The sequence below is a fragment of the Bos taurus genome, chromosome 4 (assembly GCF_002263795.3).
Source record: "Bos taurus isolate L1 Dominette 01449 registration number 42190680 breed Hereford chromosome 4, ARS-UCD2.0, whole genome shotgun sequence".
Classification (NCBI taxonomy): Eukaryota; Metazoa; Chordata; class Mammalia; order Artiodactyla; family Bovidae; genus Bos; species Bos taurus.
The window spans coordinates 98,530,240-98,557,436 of record NC_037331.1 but is presented as its reverse complement, the minus strand read 5'-3'; the positions used below and the strand labels follow the sequence as shown (position 1 = coordinate 98,557,436).

Below are 27,197 nucleotides of genomic sequence, written 5' to 3'. Positions count from 1 at the left end.
ATCCAGGGTTAGAGAGAAAGCATGAGTGAGCAGCCTTTGTGTTGAAGTCACTAAGATTTTGAGTGGTCCCCAACCCCAGCATAACCTAGCTCGCCGTGACTGACATAGCCATGGTTAAGTTAGTCCATGACAAAAATGATCTTGTGATATTAGGCACTGCTTCATGAAGATATTTATTCAACTTACTGATTTTCTGTTTCTGTTCTATGGCTTCTAACATAGAAATAGGAATGGGTAAGCTAATCAGGTAAGGCTTCAGGGAGTGGAAATGGCTCACTGGCCCCATCTGCCTACTCCAATGAGTCATAAAACTGCTGCTAACTGCAGGAGTGCTCACATGTGACGTGTTCATTCACTTACACCAGGAATGACAAACTCAAATGCTTCTAAGGACCCAAAAGGTAAATACTTGGGGAGTGGTGGCCTGTGGGGAAATGGAGAATGAATGCATCCCTAAAAAAATTCAAAATCAAAATTTCAAGAAAACCATGCTGGGCAAAGGAAGCCCACTTGCAGGTCAGTGTGGACCTCAGGTTGCTTGTTAGTAATCCCTAATTTATACAATCATTCCTTAATGGCTCTCATGTGCCAGGCTAGGCACTGTGAGGAGTTAAAGGGTAAACTTATGTGAATTCATCTATTAGCCTTCATTCTAGATGGAGAAGTTTATTTATTTAGTCAATGGTTATATAGCATGTGCTATGTACCCAGTACAGTTCTAAGAACTTTATAAGTATCTTTGTAACAATCTTTATTGAGTCCATTTTACAGATGGAAAGACTAAGGCTCAGAGAAGGTGTGTCATTTGCCCAAGGTCACAGTTCAGTTCAGTTCAGTCGCTCAGTCGTGTCCGACTCTTTGAAACCCCATGAATCACAGCACGCCAGGACTCCCTGTCCATCACCAACTCCCAGAGTTCACCCAAACTCATGTCCATCGAGTTGGTGATGCCATCCAGCCATCTCATCCTCTGTCATCCCCTTCTCCTCCTGCCCCCAATCCCTCCCAGCATCAGGGTCTTTTCCAATGAGTCAACTCTTTGCATGAGGTGCCCAAAGTATTGGAGTTTCAGCCTCAGCATCAGTCCTTCCAATGAACACCCAGGACTGATCTCCTTTAGAATGGACTGGTGGATCTCCTTGCAGTCCATGGGACTCTCAAGAGTCTTCTCCAACACCACAGTTCAAAAGCATCAATTCTTCGGTGCTCAGCTTTCTTCACAGTCCAACTCTCACATCCATACATGACCACTGGAAAAACCATAGCCTTGACTAGATGGACCTTTGTTGGCAAAGTAATGTCTCTGCTTTTTCATATGCTATCTAGGTTGGTCATAACTTTCCTTCTAAGGAGTAAGCGTCTTTTAGTTTCATGGCTGCAATCACCATCTGCAGTGATTCTGGAGCCCAAAAATGGTCAGAGTTAGCAAATATTAGAGCCAGGATTTACATCCAGGCAGCCTAGCCCTTAGAGTCTGTGCTTTGTAAGACTATGCTACTTCTCACAAGAAGCAATACAAGGTAGCTTATGGCAAGAACCTCATTGATGAAAAGACCATGTAATTGCCTAAAGGATCCATACTCAGCTACAAACAACCCTGTCTAGAATTTGTTTCCTGTTGGAAGGATTTGGCTTGCTTGATGTTAGGAGGAGTCCATATTTGATGTTTATCAATGAAATGAAAATGAATCTTGTTGATGTTCATTTGGGCTTTGGCAAACTAATTTATTATTTCATTTAAGTGGGGTTCACTTTAGAAAATAAGCTGAATTCATCCTAAAGTCTTTAAAAAGTAAAACACACTTTGACTATTTCTTTTTGCTTTTTCATTTAATTAATTTCAGACAGGAAGCAAAATCTTCTAAGATTATCTGTTAGTGTCTGTCTTAAGACAGATTTTGTGGGACCCGAAAATTATCTGGGAGTCCTTTAAGAAAGAGAATACAATGTTAAACATAAAAACTTAGGCAGGGGTGTGACAGACATCTGTTCAAATGAGGGGCTCTGTGGCTTAACACACCACTGCTTTCACAGTGAATCACTCTGGGTCTCTCACCTTCGATTCTTTGAGCATTCCAATAAAAAAATGACAAACTCTTACTTTGCTCTTAATTGAATGACAAACCCTTACTTTGCTCTTAATTTTCAATTATTTTGATACTACAGTTATGTCTGTCCCTAAAAAATTCTTCTTGAAAGCAGAATTTAGGAAATAAAGAAGGCAGGGGACAATTAAGCATCATTCTTCAAAGCAATTTTCAGAAAAGTAGAATTCGAGATATAACCAGTGCTCTGCAGTGTTTTGCCTGTAAACCACATAATTAAGAATGATAGGTAAATGAGACAGCAGAGATATATAAAATATTATGACTCTTTGTTAAGATAAGGCCAATAAAAATAAATAAAAGAACCAGAAATCACAATTTATGTCAATGAGTATATTATTGGAGTCACTAGAGTTTCCACTGCATTCAATAAAAAAAGTCCATTTTATAGGAAGAATGAAGGAACACTAGAATTGTTAATGTAGCCCAGACCTAATATAGCACCGGCTAGAGAAGTTCCAATTCAGTATATAGCTGTAGAGTGAATACATTAATGAGTGACTGAATATGTATGTTTGAAGAGCAAGAAAAGGACAGATGGTGCTAACAGTGGTCGCAAGCCTCCCCCACCAACACTGACTTATAACTGCATCTTTTAGTTCTAATCCATTAGCCAGCAAGCTGGGGGAGGCAGTAGATATGTCCCCAGAGTCCCTCATGATAACAAATGTCTTTATGTTTATATATCTTGAGAGTCTGTGATGGAGTCAGATTCACAGTCATGGGTATAATATACTTATGGGAGGAATCTTTTGAAGAACTTGAAGAAAGTGCTTTCAGAAGAGCGCCTTCCTTCAGGTCTGACAGATGTTTGTATTCACGCCCTCTCTGCATTCTCTGAATATGATAAACACACTTCTCTCCAAACTCAGGATGCCCCGTTCCACAGTATGTCGTTCTTGGTCATTAAATAACAGGACTTGATATTAATGTTGGCTGTCTCCATCCCTCTTTAACAAAGTGTTTTCAGCCAAAGATATTAAACTAGTCAGCCTCTCTTTTCCCCTGTCAGAGAAACAGCCAGCCTCCTGAAATCACAGCTCATTTATACCATGTTGGCGTGAATATTCAGACTCCATTTGTCTCCAGCTCTTAAAGACTGGTGTTAGAGTGAATGATAGACATTTTGTTTTGAATTAGCAAAAAGGAGGAGAAAAAAAAAAAAACCCCAAGTAATAAGTTTGGCCTTAAAATATCTGTTTCAGGGAATGCAGCTCTGCTTTTTACTCCAGTAAAAGTCGATTAAAAAAAAAATCTAGATTTAATTTGGCATTAAGTTGGACCTGATACAGAAAATAGTAGGAAGGAAAATGTCTTAGTCTTCCCTCCCCACCACCCCCCAGATTGAGCCTTTAAACCCTACTGGAGGACTGTTCCATGGACTAGTGCAAGATGTTTGCAGCTTTGTTTTGTTGAACATCCCAAAGCAAACTTTGGAAGTAGTTGAGTCTGTGTCCTTGAACTGTACAAATCCTGTCACAGTTGGAACCTCAGACTTCTGATAGTTTTGTTTGAAAGCTAAATAGCAGGATCATTCTTTTTTTTTTTCCTCTTTATGGCATACTCACTCATGTTTTTTGGAACAGAAGTCTGGAAAGGAGTTCTAGGCAAGAACTCCTGGCACCATTGTTTTCCTCCCTGCTATCTGTGCCTTGATCTTGGTTTGCCCACCCTGACAAAACCTCTTTCCATCAACAGCCATGCTGGGTAGGAATGTGTGCTTAATGGAGGTGCCTCCTAAGGCCAGGTCAATTCCCTGGCCAGGGAAACACCACCACTCGGCCAAAGTTACAAAATCTGCACGTGGTGATGCTGGAATGTCCTGTCACCTTCCTTATCATGAAAGTTTCAAGAACTGGGAAGACCTGAGAACTCATGCTCCTTGAGTCCTCTTGATTCCTAAGCAAACTTGGGCGTCGTTCTGCAGCTACTACCAGAAATCTGTAGAAAAGACTTTTAGTGCAAAAGTGATCCCTTCAGATTCTGCTGTAACAAGTATAGACACACTTGAACTAAACAGGAAGCTGAATATTGTGTCAAGAGTGTCCAGAGAGGCTTGTTCTGCAAAACTCAAGAGAAGATACAGGGGAAAAAACTTTCTCTTTCCATACCATCTGGAGCTTCAACTGACTCTAAAAATACTGGCCCACAGTGGTCATACAAACTCCCATTTATGCTGTTCTAAAACAAGGCAAAGCCTGCCAGGTGCTTACAACTTATACATGCTCATAGGAAAAGTATCTTTCTTTTCATATCCTATAGTATAGTGAAGTTGCTCAGTCGTGTCCAACTCTTTGCAACCCCGTGGACTGTAGCCTACCAGGCTTCTCCGTCCATGGGATTCTCCAGGCAAGAATACTGGAGTGGGTTACCATTTCCTTCTCCAGGGGCTCTTCCTGACCCAGGGATCAATCCCAGGTCTCCCGCATTGGAGGCAGACGCTTTAACCTCTGAGCCAGCAGGGAAGCCCAAATCCTATAGCTGACTGAAATGAATGAAATCCAGTGTGGAGGCACCTCTGCTGGCTACTGGCCACCATTCATTTGGAATACCCGACCTAGGCCATGCAAGGATTGCAGAGCTGTTTTCTCTTGACTTCAGAATTTCTCCCTGCTCATTTTATACAAATAGCAATTAATGTAAAATCCACTGACACAGGTGTGATTAGCACTTTAGGTCACGGAGTGAAAAAGGCATCTTTTTTTCTGGCAACTTGAAGAATACCAAGAGGAAAGTATGGAAGTGGGGGATGCTTGAAGAAATCTGGTATCTCAAAGTTTATTTTTAAGAAATGGAAGGGGGTATGTAGAGAAGGAGGACATTTACAAACCTCTGACAGGCTCTCCTGCTAATAATCAGACAATCCAAAGAAAGATCATGGGTTTCTGCTAGAGAAAGAGAACCAATGGAGAAAGGGGAGGGGGGTGGGCACAGAGAAGCAAGGAAAAGAAATGACACTTTAGAAAATAACAGAGAAATGAATGAATAGTTTTCCTCCTTTTGTTTGTATTACACTAAGCAGGAAAAAAGTGGGAAATTCAGGGCTGGGGTGAAGGTGGCCCAATTAGAAATCACTTTTGATGGTGAGACCCAGAGAGGAGAAGCTTGCTATGGCCACCATGACTCAGGGCCTGGTCCGCTCATGCTTCATTAGCCCCCATTCTGTCCTGCGCATGAAACATGAAAATATCACTAAAACCTCCTTGAAGGCATAGGAAGTGTGGGGAGACCAATGGACTGTGGAAGGGGTTCAGTGCAAAGGAGGTACATTCCCCTCAACTGAGTCCTTTACTGACTGTCTGGACAAGACGATGTTCCATGGCAGAGGAGTCCCAGCCACCTGACCTTCTGTCTCTTTGGACACTGAGGAGTCTAATTCTGGACCTCCCCTACTGTCCAGTCTGATCAGCTCTGATTGTGATGGAGGAAATGGTCCTAAAGGGAAGTGCTGATGTAGGATAGCCCTGGGCAAGCAGCTGGGGAGTCAAACACATGCTTCTGGTGGAGCTGGCTAGAGAGGAGCAAGCTCGGGTAGAGAAAGCTCCTCAGGAATGGTTTGGGGCAAAGCCCTAAAGGAGAGGACAGAAGAAGGTATAATATAGGACCAAAGGAATAAGTGAAGAGAGAAATAGACATCCACAGTTGCTAATACACATGTTCTTACATTAGAAATGCCATTTAGATTTCTTCCTCCTGTTATTCACCAGGAAAACTTTCTACATGCAGTTTCTCGTGGCATTGTTAAACCGCTGCTCCTCTCCCTCTGCAGTCTTTCTGGGTGGCCTCATAATTCCTATGTGTAGGTTATGATTATGAAAATTTCTATCTCTAGTTATTACCTGGGCTTCAGACGTGCATAGCCCTTGTATTCTAGACACACACCCTTGGATGTCGCACAGGCCCTTAAACTCAGCAGGTCTCAGTCTAAACTCACTGTCCTTCCCTCTTGGCTCCCAAAAGAGTGTTCTCAGTATCTGGGGCAGGTCCATATTATTTACTCTTTGAGGAGCGAGGTAAGTCTCCTGCCATCAGTTAATCATATATATATATATATATATATATATATATTTTTTTTTTTCTTTTTCAGTCTCTCTCTCCAGCTTTGACTTATTTCCACTTTTTGGAAGTCAGGAGACAGGCAGCAAGTATGGAGAAAGCACCACTAATAATCATTATTTGGAGGTAGTCTTAAAGCAAATTACAGGTTCAGAGACTTGTATCTTACCTCTCCATTCATTTATTCATTTCATAAGTACTATTGAATGCTCACTATTTACAAAGCCTCCTCTAGTGCTATGAAAGATGTAAAAGGCACACTTTTCAGCTTCAAAAATTATGTAATGAAACAGGGAAGTGAGAGATGTATACAAAGGACTGCAACATACTGCAGGAAAACTAGATATTCTAAGAGTGATGTAAACGCTAAGGTAGTTCAGGAGAGGAGACTCAGAGAGCCGTCCATACGCAACAAACTAAAAATCAGCATATAGGGGGAAAAAAAGATCAGATATTAGAGACTGAGTTGTGTTCCCACAAATTCATATGTTGAAATCTTAGCTCCGAATAACTTAGAATATAAACAACTTTGGAGATCTGGTCATTAAAGAGGTAATTAAGTTAAGATGAAATCTTTAGAGCAGGTATTAGTCCGATATGCCTGTGCCCCTTCTAAGAAGAGGAAATGTTGGATACAGAGAGAGCACTCCAAACATGTGCTGGCAGTGGGGTGCTAGTGAAGACACAGGAGAAGAGGGCCATCTGCAAGACAAGGAGAGAGGCCTTCGAAGAAAACAAACCTGTCGCCTCCTTCACCTTGAACTTCCAGCCTTCATAACCGTGAGAAAATAAATCTCTGCTATGTAAGCCACCCGGTCTGCGGTATTTTGCTCTGGCAGCCACAGAAAACCACTTCTCCCTACCAGTGCCAGCCTTGGAAAAATTGTGAATGAGTGAAGTTTCCTTTAGCTTCTCCATCCTCTACCTTCTGAAAGCTCCTCTTGCTGCTCCCCAGGTAGACTGTCTACTGGTAGAAGTTCTTCCAGGTGAGGAGGATTTGCTGAGAGTGAAGGGTACTTCCTTCTGAAATCATTGTTTGCTCAAAGGTGAGCTCCTTTACCCTGAAGACTGACTCATCATCTCTCTATTCCCTCAAGTCAGCAACATTCTTGGGAAGTGAGAACTGCATTATTGATTGGGGACTGTTTTGCTTAATATACTATAGATGCAGGGAAAAAAATTAAAAATAAAGCAAAAAAAATAATATTACAAAACAGGTAAACAATTCTTTCAAACTTGTTAGATTACTTGGTAAATAAACTATGAAGGACATAGCAGAACCCTTGGTTTCTCACAATGCATCTTTAGGTGCAAGAATTTAGACAATCAGGCAGAAAGGCTATGTAATTGCTAAGATCAGAGCCCTCCCCACCAACAAAACCACATAAACTCTACTCACAGGTAAGCAGTCAAATGTCTGCTCGTGAACCTCTGGTTGATTACCAATCTCTATGAATTCGGCTGGATGATCTTCAACTTTTCAATGATTACCTGGCATAAAAGGATGGAAACATAGTGGATTGAATTTTAGTTAACGTCAAACTATTCCAAATATTTAAGATACAATTTCTTTCTCAGGTACTGATGTTGGTTAGGACCATTAAAGGGAAATAAAGCACAGATATAAATAGATATTGCATTTGCATTTTAAAGAAAATTAATACAATTATTACAGAGTCAGTCCCTAAATTCTTCTAAATAATGGAGGGGAGAGATGGTTTGTACAAAGCAGGGAGCACTGCCAATGCCAAAAATCAAAGACCAAAGGCATTAGAATATAGTCAGGGACACGGCCTTTTCTAAGTTCACCTTCAAAACCTTCTAAACCTCAGACTCTCAAAGTCTTTTTGGACCGTTTGCTTTGCCCAAAGTCTTCTGCTATTGATGGTTAGGAGCTTGGATAATAGGTAAAAGAGGAGGGTCCAGAAGAATACAAATAATGATAGAATGCACTAGTAGATAATCTAGAGGTAACTCTCTTATACTTGAAACACAGCAACAAATATTAAATATTAGACCAAAGAAATAATGAACTGCAACAGCAAATCACCATTGCATCCCTAACCTGCCCCAACATGATGCAGCGAGGATGCTGTGGGTATGAGTGTGGGAAGTGCAGCTCTGGGTTTTAACGTTTGCCTTTTCTGGCAGAATAATGGGGCCCACATGGACCTTAAGGACACACCCTGCCTTCCCCCACCCCATTCTTTGGTTTTTTGCATTGGAAAAAATTAGAAGTTCTTGGAGTTTAGGGACTGGCTTGGAATCACACTGCTGGGAATCAATCTTAGATTCCTAGATTCTCATTTCAGATTTCAAAGGTAAAATGCAAACCAAACAAAAACCTGCCTAGCATGGTATCAATGGCTTGTATCCATCTCAGGAAGGCTGGTTTGCAAACTAAGGATGGGGAACCCTGAGGGTCTTGTAAATTGTTTAGCAGGGCCAGGTGTTATTTCTTATTCCATTTCTTTATTCCTGAGCAGTCACTCAGGCTGCCTTCAGCTCCCCTCCCTCAACCTCTACATCTCCTCCTATTTGTCCAAAATGCACACTACAACTGTTGTATTGTACACCTACAGTACCTTGCTCAGGATTCTGGAGATGTGGGCATTGATCTTAAGGAGCCTAATATCTAGCTGGAGTGACAAAAGATATAATTATCCTCCTAGGTTACAATGCCAGAAAGTGGTAAGAGCTCCAAATCCCATTTAAATTCCTTTCCTTCTACTGTGGGCCTCATATTGGAGGACTTTCTTATAAAACTGCAGAAAAGGGGGACAAGAAAATCTGTGAGACATCTGCTAGCTGGAGAAGTTGCTCAAGCCTGGCTTACAGTCTAGTTCCCTGCAGCTCCTAGGCTTCTGCCAGCAAGCAGCAGGGCATCAAGAAATTTTGTTGAGTGAGTGAACAAAACCTATGAGTTAGAGGAGGGTGATGAACTCCTCAAAACTGTAGGCCAGATTTTGTGTATTAACTTTCATTCATTTCTGAAAGTAGTCTCTGCTCCCTTTTTACCTCCCCCTCAAATTAAGAACCACTGCCTAAATGATTAGGATAGCACTAGTACATGTGTGTTAAGTTGCTTCAGTCATGTCCGACTCCTTGAAATCCCATGGACTGTAGCCCTCCAGGCTCTTCTGTCCAATGGATATTCCAGGCAAGAATACTGGAGTGGGTTGCCATGCCCTCTTCCAGGGGATCTTCCCTACCCAGGGATCGAACCCACAGCTCTTATGTCTCGGGCATTGGCAGTGGGGTTCTTTACCATTAACGCCACCTGGGAAGCCCTGGCATAGCACGAGAGGATAGAGTTTAGACGAGAACAAATCCCATGAGTAAATTTAAAAATAAATAAGGATTGAGTGCCTAGTCCCCATGCTGCCATATCCAGACCTACTGCATCTATTCCCTGGCCTTTCTTTCATCATCTCTAGAATGCAGGGAAGGCATGATCTCTGACCCTCCTAACTTCAGGGCAGCTTCAAGGGCCTAAGAGTTAGTTGATGGTCTTGACCTTGGCTGTACACTACAATCACTCAAGGAGCTCTGAAAAAATGACTCAACCCAGGGACTCCTTTGATCAACCTAACGAGGATTTGGGGGGTTAGGTCCCAGGCATATGTGTTTCTCAACTGTCCCCAGTGAGTCTAAAGTGCTGGCAGGTTGCAAGTCACTGAGATAAAGACTCAGACTTCTTTTCCAAGTCATTGATCCCTGTCCACATGTAGGGTGCAGGTGGGAGAGACTCCCCTCCAGGTCCTGCTCCTCTGTATGTGCCAGGAACATATCTGAGATTTGCCAGTGAAGAAACAGCCATTGCACCTGGCTTCATGGCACTTATGGTACACTGTCCCCCTAGAATCGAGGTTCTCAGACTGGCTGCATATCAAAATCTTCTGGGAGAGCTTTTTCAAGAAAATATGACATGGGAAATTCCAGAGAGGTGTCCAGAAATTTGCACATTACAAGAAGTTCCTTACATTCAGATGCTGATGCAGATTATAGTACTCACTCCACATGCTGCTCTTGCTATTGTTTAATTGCTAAATCACGTTTGACTCTTGGCTACCCTGTGGACTGGAGCCCTTGGGGTTTCCCAGGCAAGAATACTGGAGTGGGTTGCCATTTCCTTCTCCAGGGATCTTCCCCACCCAGGGATTGAACCCAGGTCTCCTGCAGTGGCAGGGGGATTCTTTACCACTGAGCTACCTGCGAAGTCCACCCCTTCCACACAGGCCTCTCATTCTTGACCCTCAGGCTTCATAGAAGGAACAGAGGACTAGAAGAAATCAGGGAGTTACTTGCCTAATGAATGAATCAAGAGATTTAAACTTATAGGGGAAAAAAATCCTCAGTACCTTCCCCCAAATCCTCTGGCAGGGTCACTACTTAATTGCTTAGTTTCCCTTTCCCTGGTCCCAATTCCCTCAGTATTTTTATTTTTAAAATTGGGAACGAATAAAGAAAAATATAAAGAAATTGGGGATCTGGGGAAATGTTTCTTTTTTGGTCTGTCCAGTGTTCTTGCCTGGAGAATCCCAGGGATGGGGGAGCCTGGTGGGCTGCCGTCTCTGGAGTCGCACAGAGTCGGACATGACTGAAGCAACTTAGCAGCAGCAGCAGCAGAGTCTCTGTATATGTTAATGAACCATCTTGTTAGCGAGACAAAGATAGAAAGACTTTTGAGAGAAACCATAAGGTGAATAGCAGAGTGACTAAACACAGAGTTTGTCTTCACATATACTTTTTATTTTCAGATTGAGGACGGAAGGGCCAGAAAGTTGATGAAGCTCTCACTTCCTGTTTCAAGACCATTTTCAACTGTCCGCTACCTTGCAACTTCAGTTACTTGCCTGGGTGAACCATTATTCGCTGGATCCCTTTAAGCTTTACGTTCGGTGCCCAGCATATAGAGACGGACTGACTTGGCTCAGAGGCAGCTGCTGAAATTCTCTGCAGGCAAAGCTAAGTCTAGACCGGACATGGTAAGGAAGGGAACGACCCGAGATGAAGGGAGAGGGGCCGGAAGAGCGAACTGGACGGCGTGAGGCAAATGAGCCCCGCTGCCTCGGTCCAGTCGCCTTCCCAGCCAGTGGCAAACGGCCAGGTGCTATTTATTGCTCCTTTGATTGCACTGTCTGCTCAGGCATGTGGGGAAATTGGGGTTTTATACGAAAGCATTCATTATGGGAGAATCAAGGTGTAATAAAAAGAAAGGAGGAATTTCTCTCCTTTCAATCAGCTTTCTAGTCTTCTAAGGGGAGTGATTTTCTTAAAACCCTCAGGAAACCTCTAGGTAAAGCCATTCAGTAGCATGAGGAGCAGGACCTAGCACCTTGCTAGGTTACGCAAATGGAAAAATACTGACAGTACGTACTTGCAAAAAGTGGTTATGCTTCTCCTTTAAAATTCCTATCACAAGTCTTCACAGAAAGATGCCATTTTCCAAAAGGATACCAAGGGGTCGGATAAAGGAGAGTATCTCAAATGATAACTTATTATAACAGGGAGTTATCGAAAAGGTTCAATTAGAGATCCTTTGTAAAGAAGAATAACTTCATGGAGTCAACAAGAAGAACTGGGTTTTCATTAATTTATATATTGCCCTGTGGAGTTGAGTTAGGATCCTTTGATTTCAACATTAATATTTATATTAAAAAATCCCCCATGACAATTTTGTAATACGCTCAGCTCTCCTCATGGAGATTCTGATAACTACTGTGTGTTAAGGGTTTTTGGTGCCAGGCCCTGGGCTAAGCTCCTTTCATATATCTCATTTATCATTATAACAACCTAATGAGATACATGTTCTTAACATAGGAGAAGCCCTGAGAAATTTGTTGTGTTTGACACATTGGCCCAAATTCACCCAGCTAGTAAGTAATGAAGCCAGTATTCAAATCTGGGGGCAGACTCAGCCTGACAGGTGTAGGACAAGGATACACGCCCACATTCATTTACAGATTGAGTGAGTTCTCTAAGCCAGGACGGCACACACAGTGAGGAGCGAGGACTCTGCTCTCATGGAAGTTATATTCTGGTGGAGCAGATAGCATGCATATTTCCAATAGTGAGTAAATAAAAGAGCCTAATGTGATAGAGGGTCACTGAATGCTGGGTGGTGCGAGATGGTCTCTCTGAAGAGGAGATACCTAGGCTGAAAATATATTTCTAGTTTAAGGAGTCACTCATGTGAAGAGTGTTTCTGGAAGAGCCTTTGAGAATCCTGGTGGGAGGTAGAGGGTTTTACGAGATGACTGTGTGTTCTGTGATCAGGAAACTCTTCCAAGTTGTTCAGTCCATATGGGATTCGGGCTTAACTGTCCATTAGCAGAATATACAATGCTGAAAGATGTGCTGAACAAAAAGGGACTTCCAAAAAAAAAAAAAAAATGATTGTCAGAGTACCACCTTTGCCAGAAAGCATGAGGATGGCAGAGGTGCTGGTCATCTGTCTCCAGCCATCGGGGAGCATGCCAGGGATGCACTTGGTTACCTGGGCATCCAATGCCCAGGACAATAGATGTCCCCCTGCACTCCTGTTAACTTGGTAAACTTGAAGAGAGCTGTCTTTTGTGGGTTTCCATGAGCTCCTTTCGGTCTTGTGCATTGGAGAATAAGGCAGAATATTTTTTAATAATAAAAGAATGAAACACTACAGGATATAATCCTTGGAATGGGAAAGGAATGGTAAGAAGCTATTTCAGACTTAGTTGGCAGGAAGTCACATAATTTGTGGGAATGGAAATTAAAATAAAATATTTAAAAATAGATCTATGGGTTTTAGTCAAAATGCGCCAGTAACAATAAAACATTAATAATTGTCTCTTGTGAATTGTCTCTGTTTTACATTTATAGTTGAATATGGGACCTAGGAGTATTTTGGAAGAGAAGAAATATGTGATCTCAGGGAATTTGGGTCACTTAAGTAAATACTAATGAGTGAGTTGACCTTGACCAAGTTATTTAAGTACTCTTGGCCCCTCAATTCTTTCATCTGTAACATGAAGCATTTGGAATAGATTTTTAAAGATCTCTCCAATTCAGAGGGTTTTTGTATAATTCTATGGTTTTTTAAGGAAAAAATATATAATGTGTATGTCTCAGTATCTATGAATGACCTTGTTATGGCTGGGAATAAAACAAGTTCAATCAAGTTCAGCATCGAAGGGGGTTCCCAGAGAAAAGAACTGCTTTTCAGGGACCACCTACACCACCCCTTCTCCATTATTTCTAAAAGATACATGTATCTTACAGTTCTTGGAGAATCTATTGAACACCCACTATGTGCAAGGCACTTGATATTTGTTATCTAATTAACCTTCAAAAGAAAACCGAAAATAGCTGTTTTAGTATCTTATTTCAAAGTAAGGATACAGATTCAGATTCATTGTTACATAGTTAACATGTATCAGAGTTGAAATTGCATCCCAGACTTGTTCAACTTCAAAGCTCTTTCTAGGACTGAACACTTGGAGTGGAAAGGACAGGAGTAAATAAGAGAATAAGAAACAATGTTTCTGAAAAGCATCGCAGAGTTTCTGCAGTATTATGGCACTGAGTAGGAAAAACTCAGAAGTACAAGAAGGAAGAACTACTTTGGAGTTGATATATCTATTTCTTAATTGTGATAGAAGTTACACAACTATCTGTATTTGTCAAAACTTATAGAACTGTACACTAAAAGGAGTAAAATTTTACCATATATTAATTATACTTTGATTAAAAAATGCAAGCAAGAAAGAAAAAAAGAGGAAAGGGTCTTGGGATATAGTCTCAGACCTTTGGAGAGTTCATCTGTGGAGAAGGGGCAAACTAGAAGTCAATGGAATCATAGGAAATGGCAGGTGAATTTCAAATTCAACTAAAGGGAATTTCCCCAATTGTATCAAACCACAAGAAGATAAAGTAACTCAGTCTGGAGGAAAGTAACATCACCTAGTACCTCAATTGGATACCCATATGGAAGAAAAGAAAAGAAAATCTTGGCTTTTATTTAATATCATATATCTATCATACACCCCCTCCTCCAATTCCAGATTCATTATAGATCTAAATGTGAAAACTTACACATTAAAGCTCTCAGAAAAGAGAAGATACCTCCATGATCTTGGGACAGGCAAAGATTTTGTAAATAGGGTACATAAATTATTAACCATAAAAGAATAAAATTGATAAACTGTACTGCATCAAAATTAAGAACCATAAAGAGAGTGAAAGGCAAACCACAGATTTAGAAAATGTATGTTAGCAAAACTTACATCTGACAAAGGATTTGTTTTTAAATATTCAAAGAATTCCCAAAAATCAATAAAAAATATGACTCTATAAAAAATAAGTAAAGACTCTAATGGGTACTTCACAGAAAGAGGATATTAAAATGGCAATAAACATATGAAAAGTGATCAATTTCATTGATCATTAGAAAATTCTAATTCAAATTACACACTACTAGAATAGCTAAAATTGAAAAGACTGACAATTCAAAGTTTTGATGAGCAACTGTAACTCTCACGCGCTGCTGTGGGAATGTCAGTTGGAATAATCACTGAGGTAAAATATTCTGCAGTATCTGCTAAAGCTGAATATTGGTCTAACTGGTGACCCAGAAAGCTTACTCCTATGTATATAGATGACAAAGATCCATGAGTATATTCATCAGAAAACATGAACTAGAATGCTCAGACCAGCACTACTCAAAACCCACAAAGTGGAAATTACCTCAGTGTCTATCAATAGTAATATGGATAAACTGTGGTTGGCAAACAACAAAATACGGTGTTGCAAATTACAATAATATAATTATCACTCCCGTAATGAATTTCAGAAACATAATTTTAAATAACAGAGATTGGACACCCCCTCCCCCAAATTCTATAGGATTACATTACTATAAAATTCAACAAAAACAAACAAATAAAACAAAGAAAACTGTCACTAGGTGTCAGAAGTCAAAATGACGGTTATCCTGGGGCAGTGGGGGAGGGGAGGGGAGGAGGCCTGACTGTGGAAGCGGGCACGAGGGGGTCCTGGGGTGCTAAGTAACGTTCTGTTACTTGATCTGCGTGCTGACTACATCACTTTGCTCATTCTGTGAAAACGAACCATTGCTGTATAGTTATGATTTGTGTGCTTTTCTGTATGCTACACATCAATAAAAAGAGTATTTTAATAACATGTGAATAGAAAAAGATGAAGCCTCAATCTGGAAAGATGACAACTAAAGGGAATTTATGAGCTCAAAATACATACAATTATGAAAATTTAATATTCCAAGTCATATATTACTATATGTTAGAGCAGGAAAATAAAAAGAAAGACAAACAATGAGAGAAAACAAAAAAGGAATACAGATGAATGTACTCTGTAGGGGGAAAGTCGCAGTCGGGAAGGCTGGGATCAATTTGGCCAGTTATTTCTAAATTAAAAGTCAACACTGGATTATTTACCAATGACTTAGTGAACTTTCCACATATATATTTTGGCTTACTATATCTTAGAAGGGAAATATTGAATGTTTTTGCAAGTGGCCCATACCAAAGCAATTCAAATACAGGGACTACTTATCATCTTAAGATGCTCTAAAACCTCGCAGTGCATTCAGACCCTTGCTCACTAACCGCGGTGTCTCCTCTTCACTTTCCACCACTGCTCTTCCCAAATCTATCTCCAGTGCCTTCAGTTCAGTTCAGTCGCTCAGTCGTGTCCGACTCTGCGACCCCGTGAATCGCAGCACGCCAGGCCTCCCTGTCCATCACCAGCTCCCCGAGTTCACTCAGACTCCGTGTACCTTAAGTTCTTGCACAAAGTTTCCCCTTCAGTTGCTTCAACTGTTTGTTTCCATTTAAGTCTTTGCCTGTGTATCTTGAGTAACACTTGCCTATAATGTGCTTGTACTTCAGTGTAAATTTTTATGCCTGTGGGAGAATCTCTTGATTTTTGTAGGATGCATTTTTCATATTCTTATGAGATTATGCATATGGATATACAGAGCTATTTGTATAAACTAGTAGATAAGAGGGACAACATGTATCAACAGAATACTATGTTAGGAATTTAGCTACCAAGCAGACTAAATAAAGCAAGAGAGTAAGGAAATTGCTCTTATAATTCAAGAAAAAGTCAATTACCCAATGAAAGTAAAAATTGTCTTGGCATTCTGCAACAAACAGTTTCCCTGGATTGCTAACAAAGCTTTACAGTATTCAGTCGGGTTGGAAATGTCTTTCCCTTAAAAGCAGCATGGAATTGTGAAAGAAGACAGGCTGTGAGGTCTTAAGAGAGATATATGAGCTTAGGTATCAGTTACTTATTTTTCCTAGTGGTAAAGAAATTTGCCTGCCAGTGCAGGAGACATAAGAGATGTGGGTTCAATCCCTGGGTTGGGAAGATCCACTGGAAAAGGGGATGGCAGCCACCCACTCCAGTATCCTTGCCTGGAGAATTCCATGGACAGAGGAGCTTGGTGGGCTATAGTCCATAGGGTCGCAGAGTTGGACACAACTTAAGCAACTTAGCATGCATGCACAGCAGAGTCTATTTTAAAATGAGGATAATAATAACTGCTTTGAAGGGCTTTTACTCATCTGTGCCTATGTAGTATTTTGTTAATGTTGCTATGGAGGCATTGCCACAGTGGGCTGTCATCTTATGCGCATGGGCTTCTTTTAATTTATTTTACAATTAGAAAATTGGAGTATAATTGCCTTACAGTGTTGTGGTAGTTTCTTCTGTGCAACAATGTAAAGCAACTATATGTACACATATAGCCTCTTCCTCTTGAGCCTCCCTCCCACCTAGCTCTCATCCCACCCCTCTAGGTCATCACAGAGCATCAAGCTGAGCTCCCTTTGCTATACAGCTGCTTCCCACTTGCTATTAATAATTTGTTTTACAGGTGATAGTGTATGTATGAGCATGAGCATCTTGATGGCAAGGAATGGTCTTACTCATAATTCTATCCCAAGCATTTAGTAAATTCCATGACATATAATACTCTGTAAAAGTTCACTGGTGAGTGAGTGAGTGAATGAGATAACATATAAAGCGTCCATTACTGAATCTAGAATGCTATAGGCTCCCAATGAATATCACCCCTTTCTTTTCCTCCTCCTTTTGTTATTCTCTATCTGGAAAGAAGAATTAATCAACCCTTAGCTTATTTTTATTAGATGGCCAGGACTAGCCAAGGTAGCCAAGGAAGTTTTTCTGAATTCCCCTTCAAATTTCATGGGAAGCCAAAGATATAGCTTGTATTTTTGTTCACAGAGGAGCCAATTTTGTACAAGTATGAAGATGAAAAAAATTCTTATTTGAACAGAACAAGATCACATAATGGTACAAAAGAAGGGCTTTGATATTGTAAAATGGTTCCTATTTGCTGCAGTCTTTCCTCTTTTTTTCTTGGACAATTTTTGAATAGGAATAATCCATTATGTTATTTGCATTGGCCAAGATTTTTCAATTGTTAATAGAAGAATAAGGGTGAATTTTTAGAGGCAAGATAATTTCTGATCAGAGAAGCCTTAAGAATGTGTCCATGGCAGGGTGAGGGTTAGATGTTTATTTTTAAGCTTTATGAAAAGTTCTCTACGTGTCTGAAGCAAGCAGGAAAGCGAAAGTAATTTATGGTATTATGAAATTTCTGAGCTTCTCATGGGAAAGTAGCTGACGTCAGTGTTTGATAAGCTTCCCGTGGCTACAAACATATGAGACATTAATTCCTAAGAAAAATGCAATCTTTCTCTTTACAGAATCATGGTGTGCCTGCACCTGGCATTTCGTTTAACAGCCTCCCATCAGGAAAAACCTAATGTAGACATTTTTAGAAGTCCAAAGATTGTGGACTTGGCATTGTTTTTGTCAGCATCATCTTCATAAACATCAGCATCACCACCACCATTATTATCATTATCAACAAGCACTGGTGTTTGTTTATATTATTTGTAAGGCACTCTTAAATAACGGGGCTCTCATGAGTAATATTAAATGGTACACTTAATTTTTACATATATTAAAATCTCCAAAGCATACAGTCTTTGTGGCACTCATCTGCCTATGTGGTTATTTGTGGTTTCTTTATTTTTCAATTGAGTATATTTTATTTATCAGGTATTACTTTATTTTTAAATAACAGTTTTATTAAGATACAGTTCACACACCACACAATTCATGTCAGAGAATTTATCTGTTTAAGTGTGTAAATCAATAGTTTTAATACATTCAGATTTGTGCAATCATCACCACAATCTTAGCCATCTCCCCACCCACCATAATATCCCCTATATCTTCCAGCCCTAAGCAACCACTAAACTATGTTTTGTTTCTATAAAGTCCTCTGTTGTGAACATTTCATGTGAATAGAACCATACAACATGTGGTCTTTCATGATTGAGTTATTTCACTTGCCACAATGTTTTCAAGGTTCATCCATATGGTAGCATGTATCAGCATTTCATTCTTTTTTATGGCCAAATAATATTCCATTATATGGATACATCACAATTTACTTATCCATTTTGTTTGTTGATGGATGTTTTGTTATTTGCTTCTTTTGCCTATTGTGAATAATGTTGGTATAAACATTTGTGTACAGGTTTTTGCACAGACATATGTTCTCATTTCTCTTGGGCATATGCCTGGGAGTGGAATTGCAGGGTCATACGGTAATTCTATGTTCAATTGTTTGAGGGACTATAAGACATTTCTCCAAAGTGGCTGCCCCATTTGATATTCCTACCAGCAGGGCTCTATTTTTCCAACATCCTTGCTATGCAAGGTGAATAACTTGTAAATATTTGCTGTGCAGTAAACTTCAGGCATATAGAATAAGTTGGATAATTGTAAGTTTAGTTACAATTCATTAAACCAAACCCAGTAGTTCCAATAGACTCTCAGTTTATTACAATCTCAGTACTCAGGACTTTTGGATATTCACAAAGAAGCAGTGTGGTAATCAAAGCAATTGGATTATTTATTCAATTCAGCTCAGTGGAAAATTTGAGCCCACTTTATTGATTTTGTGAATCAATATTCTTGTTTCTATTATATAACATGTACTTTGTTTACAGTATTCTTAGAACTTTTACTAGTGTTCCTTTTACTACTGATTAAAATTCAAGGACTGTATATTACACATTTTTTGTATGGCTGGTTGCTCAAGATGAACAAAGCCACAAAGCAAAATAACACCGAAAGTGGAATGAACCTGTTCCTCTTCTCTACGTTGTAATCAACTAGCACTGCCCACCTATCTCCTCCACTCCAGGGCAAGACCTGATTCAGAGCCTTAAGCACAAAAGTCTGACCGGGAATGTGAACAGTGGTAGGACTGAGGGCTTAGAACCTAGAATCAATTTGTCCTACCCATGTAACAAAGACAAAACCATCAATGTGTGTAGCCTTGAAAAAAAAAATTGCTGGTTGATGTCATTCCTCAGCATTTAAAAATTCAGTCTCTGCATAATGTATTTGCACATTTAACTCAAAGAGTGGACAGTGAAGGCTGCAACCCCATGGATGAGATAGAGGGGCCTTTGCACCAGAAGATGGGTATAACATCATGCTCACTCTGTCTCTGTTCATCATCACCCCCCCAGTTATCAGTCTGTGATTGTCTTGGAAACTGTGAACATCAGCAAACACAGCAAAATAACAATGCACAGGGGACCATTTTGTGCACAGGGCCCTGGGAAGGGCCAGTGGAATTCCTCTGATCAGTTGCCTTTTGACTTTTTCCCATAGACCTTGTTTTTGCACTGAAATGTCTGGAATGCTTGGTAGGGATGAAGTGGTTGGTCACAAGGCAATTATGCTTCTATCATCAATGGGATCAGTCATTTGTGGACTGATTTCCAAGTGACTAGTGGTATCATCAATGGACTAAGAATACAAACAAAAGCAATTTTATAGTAAACAGAGCTTTCATATTCCTTTTCCCAAATGATTTTCATGTCAACCCTGGATATCAGTAAGATAAATATTATTGGAAACATTTTATAAACAGGACCTAGAGAGTCCTGGAGAAGTTAAATGGTTTGTCCAAGGCCTCTCAGCTAGTGGTGAGTAGATACGGGTCTCCAGATCTTTTCTCTTTGTAGAACACTACTCTGACTCTAGTTGGTTACTTAACAACCAATTTCATTCAGCAGGAGTTGGTTGTTTTTTATTTTAAGACAAATCGATCACTATATTTGTTTTTAGGGGACAGATAAATCCATTTATTTGACTCCCAACTGGTATCATGGGATAAAAATTTTCAAAACCACAATCCTGAGAACTGCTTCTTTGTTACCCTTACAATTTGCACTGTCTTTGCAGTAATGACATGGTGTGGGGAGTGCTACAATCGATAAATCCTTCAAGTAATCATCTTAACCTCAAAGTACCTGAACATCTAAATAGATCTGTCAAGGTACGGAGGCCCACCGGAGGTTTTCCACATGAATTCTCAATCACAGCATCACTGCCCGTGAAGTGTCATCAGAAATCTGAGGTTACATGTGATTCACTCTTCATTAAACCATTAGGAAAGAGTCAAGGTTATCTCTGTAAACCTGACTCTCACTCAGTTGCATTCTCGGAATCTTTCTTGGGTGGAAGAAAAGGCCTTCTTCTCTGTGTTCCTGAGAGTGAGACTTCGCTGTGAATATCATTCCTCACACATGACACAGGGAGAAAAATATCTCGAGATCTGCTCGCCTTCTATTCCTATATCATGACACAAAACATCAGCCCAGTTTGAGATTCTATTTCTAGTTATGAAATGGAAACTGCTAAGGATGAGGCAGAGACAGGCTGACAAGATCTCTGCCCTCACTGAGCTAATTCCCTAGTGAGAAAAGTAAAAATATTAAACTATTTTTCACTTTTTTGTTATTTTTTTTGGCTTGAGTTCTTGAAAAAAAAATTTGTGATTAAGAAGCCCTTAACATATAATCTACTTTCTTAATGTCTTCTTCTTTCTATATCCCCAGTGCTTTGTGGAGTTCTGAGTACATGTTAGTTTCTCAGTAAATGTGTGTGATGTCTCTAGATGTTCTGACTTTTCTATTTCTAAATCTTGACTTATTATCCAGGGTCATTTTTTCTGGGACCAGATTCAAACTGGATACAAATAGGGCAATCAGAATCTCACTGAAGCCTGTTACTAACAATTTCGTTGGAAATTATATTAGATGGTTGATGGTTGTGTGGACAATACCTCAGCTTCAATCTTTTATAGCCACAAACTTAAACCCAGGCTGATCTCTTAAAAAAAAAAAAAAAAATCTATGTGTGATTAAACAAATGGAGCATGGAGTGAAGATACAGATGGATCAATAAAACACATTTTCACATTAATACAATATTTCAAATTTAACATTCTATAGTAAATTTATCTCTAAAGAACAGCATTTTTTAAACACCAGTGTCTTTATTCATATGCCAACAAAGATACCAAGAGAAGCCTCATCAGGGACAGCATTTATAGCTGAGTTCATTGAATTAAATGAAAGAGACAAATTAGTTCAATAAAATCTTTTGGGCAACTGCCACCACCAAATAATTTCATACTGGGCACCTCTCTGTCTTTTGAAATGGCAACTCTGGCATTACAAAGGCACATAAAGACTGAATAGAGCTGACATGTATGTAAAACATACCTTGCAGCTTTATAAAGAAAATGCACTTTTCAGAGACAACAATTCTTACATGTTTGGAACACAAAATAAGATTATGAGAAATCACTGCTAAGAATGAAAAATAAATGATTGTGAATAATTCAGAACAACTAAGCTTGCATACAAATGCCATCCTAGAACTTTGGTTAGAATTACAAATACATTACATGAAATATACTAGAAATGTGAGAGGAAAACATTAAATTTAGCCAGGATTTAAATGGCATTGAGGCTGCATAGATACTTAAGCTACTCAGGTAGTGTTTTTTCCTCTATCTCTCTCTGAGCCCTTTCATTTCCTGATGTATCTCAAAAGGAAAAGCTCAGAGACAAAAATAAAAATTGTCCTTATTATGTTTTTAGGCTATTTGAATCCGAAGGGGGCAAATCTAGGAGAGCAGGCACTTGATTATAAGTTCCTTGAGTGAGGAGTAACATTTTATCACTTTACATCCCCAAAGATGTAACTTGTGCAGTACTCATCAATTATTTATTGACAGACTGAAAGACTGATGCTTGTCAAGACTACTTTTATTTCTATTTTACTCTGTTGAAAAAGGTTTCAGATCATTAAATCTGTAAAGTCAGATGTATCTCTGAATGCTCTGTAGATATACATCTTATTATGGAGAATATGGGCTTTCCAGGTGTCTCAGTGGTAAAGAATCTGCCTGCCAATGCAGGAGATGCAGGTTCGATCCCTGGGTCAGGAAGATTCCCTGGAGAAGGAAATGGCAACCCACTCCAGTGTTTTAGCCTGGGAAATCCCATGGACAGAGAAGCCTGGCCTGGTTGGAGAATTTTGAGCATTACTGCCGTCCCTGCTTCGAATACCCTGGATCAGCCAGGGCAGGACCCCGGCACATTACTTTGCTAGTGTGTGAGATACGTGCAATTGTACAGTAGTTTGAACATTATTTGGCATTGCCTTTCTATGGGAATGTAATAAAAACCAACCTTTTCCAGTCCTATGGCCACTGCTGAGTTTTCCAAATTTGTTGGCATATTGAGTGCAGCACTTTTACAGCATCATATTTTAGGATTTGAAATAGCTCAACTGGAATTTCATCACATCCACTAGCTTCCTCCTTGGAAGAAAAGCTATGACCAACCTAGACAGCTTATTAAAAAGCAGAGACATTACTTTGCCAACAAAGGTCCATCTAGTCAAAGCTATGGTTTTTCCAGGAGTCATGTATGGATATAAGAGTTGGACTATAAAGAAAGCTGAGTGCTGAAGAACTGATGCTTTTGAACTGTGGTGTTGGAGAAGACTTTCAAGAGTCCCTTGGACTGCAAGGAGCTCCAACCAGTCCATCCTAAAGGAAATCAGTCCTGAATATTCATTGGAAGGACTGATGCTGAAGCTGAAACTCCAATACTTTGGCCACCTGATGAGAAGAACTGACTCCTTGGAAAAGATCCTGATGCTGAGAAAGATTGAAGGCGGGAAGAGAAGTGGACAACAGAGGATGAGATGGTTGGATGGCATCACCAATTCAATGGACATGAATTTGAGTAAACTCTGGGAGTTGGTAATGTACAGGGAGGCCTGGCATGCTGCAGTCCATGCAGTCCCCAAGAATCAGATATGACTGAGTGACTGAATTGAACTGAACTGAGGAGCCTGGTGGGTTACAGTCCATGGAGTCACAAAAGAGTCAGACATGACTTAGTGACTAAAAGACAACAACAAAAGGGAGAATATACAAATATAAATTTCACTCTAGAAAATTTAGAAAATATAGAAATATATGTAGAGAACAATTTTAAAGTCTCTTAATCCCTCCTACCCTGAGATTTAAAGTTTAAATATATTTCCTTCTGGTTCTCTTTACTAACACATATGATAGTATTTTAAAAACAAATTTAATATGTTATGTATTCATATTTTTCACCTACATATATTTTCCTACACCATTCTTTTAACTTAATTAACAATGTCATGGTTTACATAATCATTCCCCTATGACTGGGCATATATTTCAAGTTTGGGCTGTTATAAGTAATATTGTAATGGTCATTCTTATATATAAACCATAATCCCCAAATCTCAGTCACTTTGTTTCTAATTGTTAAGTAATGTAGAGGGTGTAGTGATGCTCAAGGGATCAACTTGATCACATTTTCTTTATGTGAATTCTTGTTTTCAAATAACCAGCTAGAAAAGTTGGAACAATAATTGCAATGCCACCAAAATACTCACAGATGAGTTACAGCAAATAATATATTCATAGCAAGACAAAATTGAAAAGACCTCTAGTGTTATCCATTCACTGCCAAGATTGTAGAACAACTTCCCATCCCCAAAGTTGTTTTTAAGAACCTAATTTTGGGAGACTCCCTTGGTGGCCCAGTGGGCTAAGGCTTCATGTTCCCAATGCAGGGGGCCTGGGTTCAGTCCTGGTCAGGGAACTAGATCCCACGTGCTGCAGCTAAGGACCCTGGATGCCACGGCAAAGGCCTGGTATGCCACAACCGAGGCCTGGCACAGCCAAAAACCAAACAAATACCTCATTTTCAAGACCGACCAGTTGAAGTCTTGGGAAATGAGATAATTCAAAAGTGTATTATAAGCAAAATACACACAAAGGTGTATTGTAAGCAAACACATTATAGGTAGGTACACACAGTCACACAGTGGGAGAAAGGAGAGGGAATAAGCCCTAGTAGTGAGGTAACCCATAGCATCATAGGAGGTGGTTTGAGAAGGTCTGGTGGTGAAAGTCACTCAGTCATGTTCGAGTCTTTGCGACCCCACGGAGTGTAGCCTTCCAGGCTCCTCTGTCCATGGAATTCCAAGCCAGAATACTGGAGTGAGTATCCGTTCCCTTCTCCAGGGAATCTTCCTAACCCAGGGATTGAACCCAGGTCTCCTCAGATTACAGGTGGATTTTTTTACTGTCTGAGCCACCAGGGAAGCCCAGGGAAGTCAAATAGTGTCAATAGTGGGCTTAATGCTTACCGTGCAAATACCGTGAAGGTAGAGTTTATACTTTTGTTTCCTCTCTACAACTGAGAACATTCAAGCACTGCTCCTTTTTCTTTCAGCAAAAAGAATATGTTAATAATTGAACATAATCCATATTTCCTGAGTTTTCCCATCTTCAAATATGGCACTAGCATTCACCTGACTGCTTGAGCCCTGACTCGGGAGTCTTTCCAGCCGCTTTGTCCTCACCGTATATTCCCCACTACTCCCCATGCAATAAATAAGCCCAGTGATTCTCCCTCCAGAATATTTAGAGAAGCAGTCTATTTATCTTCATAATTATTGCTACTGCTCTAATCCGAGCCACGTTATCTCTTCTGATCATTCCAGGAGACTCCTTTACACGTCTTTCTGTTCAAGGCCTTCTGCAAATAAAGACCTTTTTAAAAAACACGAATCTGATCAGATCCCTGCCCTGCTCAAAATACCTCTATAGCTTCATAGTGCGCTTACATTATAGATTCAATTATTTACACAACCTGCAGCTGCTATTTATGATCTGTCCCTGCCTCACTCTCCAGTTTCCTCTTGCATCACTAATTTTGTGATTTGGTCAGACTTTCTTTCAGTTTCTTGCACGGATCTAAATCTTGCAGGCCTTAGGTCATGCTGTTCTCTAAGACTGAAATGATTCCCTTACCTTTCCTTAGTAATACCAGCACATTTCTCACTTGGATAGCCCTTAGCTTTCCTTAAACCCACAAAGACAAAGTTTCTGCAACACTCACAAAACATGATTTTTTTGTTATAGCACAACCACAAGACACATGATTAAAGCTTTAAGTATTTTATCCATTTATATTGCTGAGGTATATAAATTAAAGATATTAGCTATGAAGATTTTTAAGATTTTTTCCCTTCATATTATTTTTTTTTTTGTGGCTCTTGTTATTTATCTTCATGTACAATCACAATTTGTAATGACATTTATGTTTTGGTGTCTATGTATTTATTTAATGTTTGTCTTTCCTACCAGGTTGAAAGCTCCATAAAGGTTGTCTGCTTTTTTTTAAAACCATTGATCCCTTTGCAATTACCTAAAATATAGTGATCCCTCAACAAATATGTATAAAATGAATAATTGACCAAGAAACACTCAATATTTCAAAAGAATATCCAGTGAGAAGATAGGGAATCAATTAATTATAGATTAATTAATTTATAGGTTTATTATCTATTTGCAGATAGAGTATTTACTAAGTTTGTCATTGAACAAGTCCTCAATAAACTGAATAAATTAATGAATATTTGGATGAATTGTTATTAGGTGTCAAAATAGCATATGATTAAATTCTGAATGAAAGGGAGATAACCATACCAAAGCAACCAGATAAATAACCTGCTGCTACACTTTTCTCTAAAAGTAGATTGGAAGAGAAAGTATACTTTCCATCATTAATGGTTGAATCATGCATTACGTCCTTTGATTCTCATAAGAACATTGTGAGATAGAGAATATATCATCTCCATTTGGTGAACAATGAAATTAAGTCCAATGTCTATGACTACTCACACTGTAGTGGGTCCAGAACGCAGATGCTGAATTTCTAACATGAGAGACTGAGCGATAACAAGAGCAAGAGAAAATATGAGACAGTCAATGTGACTTTGTTCTAATCTCTTCCTCCGCATCTGTGATAAGGTTAGTTGGACTTTTAATAAATTGATACAGCCCTTCAATAAGAAGCAAATAAATACCCAAATACCCAAAAGCAAATAAATTCCCAAGTCTTCAAGGTTAAAAATCTGATTTTGGTCTCAGTTGCTATTCCTAATATTTTTTGGGATTGGCAAGATTTTATTTTTCTTTCCAGCCATATATCAAAATATACTCTGAACCACATTTGCCTCTTTTCCTTTTAAACTAATGAGAAAAGGCTCTCCAGAAAACTGCCTTGGTACAGAAAAACTGCTCATACACCAGCCATGATACTGGCTTATTTCCATATAACCTAATATGGCTAAGAAAATGTATGACTGGAACAGAGTGAGGATTGCCAAATTTAACAACTTTTTAGTAAGAAAACTGCCACAGAGTCCTCTGTTTAGACATAGAGTAATTGCCATTCAGATGCTAGTACTTATCCGTTCACATCAACAAAACTGTAAGGACTTCTGCGCAGTAACAAAAACCAGATACCTGCCCGCCTTGCCCACTCACAGGCAAGATGAATAAATAAAAGTTGCCCAAGAAGGCTCTCAGTGATACTACATTGAATACGTTTCCCTTCTTGGGTTATAAAGGCTGAGTGACTGAGCATACCCAATTAAGATTCTGTAGGAGAGCCTCTGAGTTTGTGTAAAATCAAATAGCTTCACACAGAAGAAAGGATGAAAGAAAATTTACCATTTCCCATCATGGATTTATCATTCATTATC

At 39.5% G+C, this 27,197-nt stretch overlaps 1 protein-coding gene across 9 annotated transcripts in view; it reads right to left on the bottom strand.

The window, feature by feature from the left end:
• CALD1 (caldesmon 1) overlaps positions 1-27,197 on the bottom strand; it is a 231,553-nt gene that overhangs the window by 123,684 nt on the left and 80,672 nt on the right. For all 9 annotated transcript variants that reach the window (XM_024990452.1, XM_024990454.1, XM_024990451.2 and 6 more), the window contains one exon: positions 7,561-7,652. The gene's annotated coding sequence lies outside the window, so the exon portion shown is untranslated. The remainder of the gene's footprint in view (positions 1-7,560; positions 7,653-27,197) is intronic.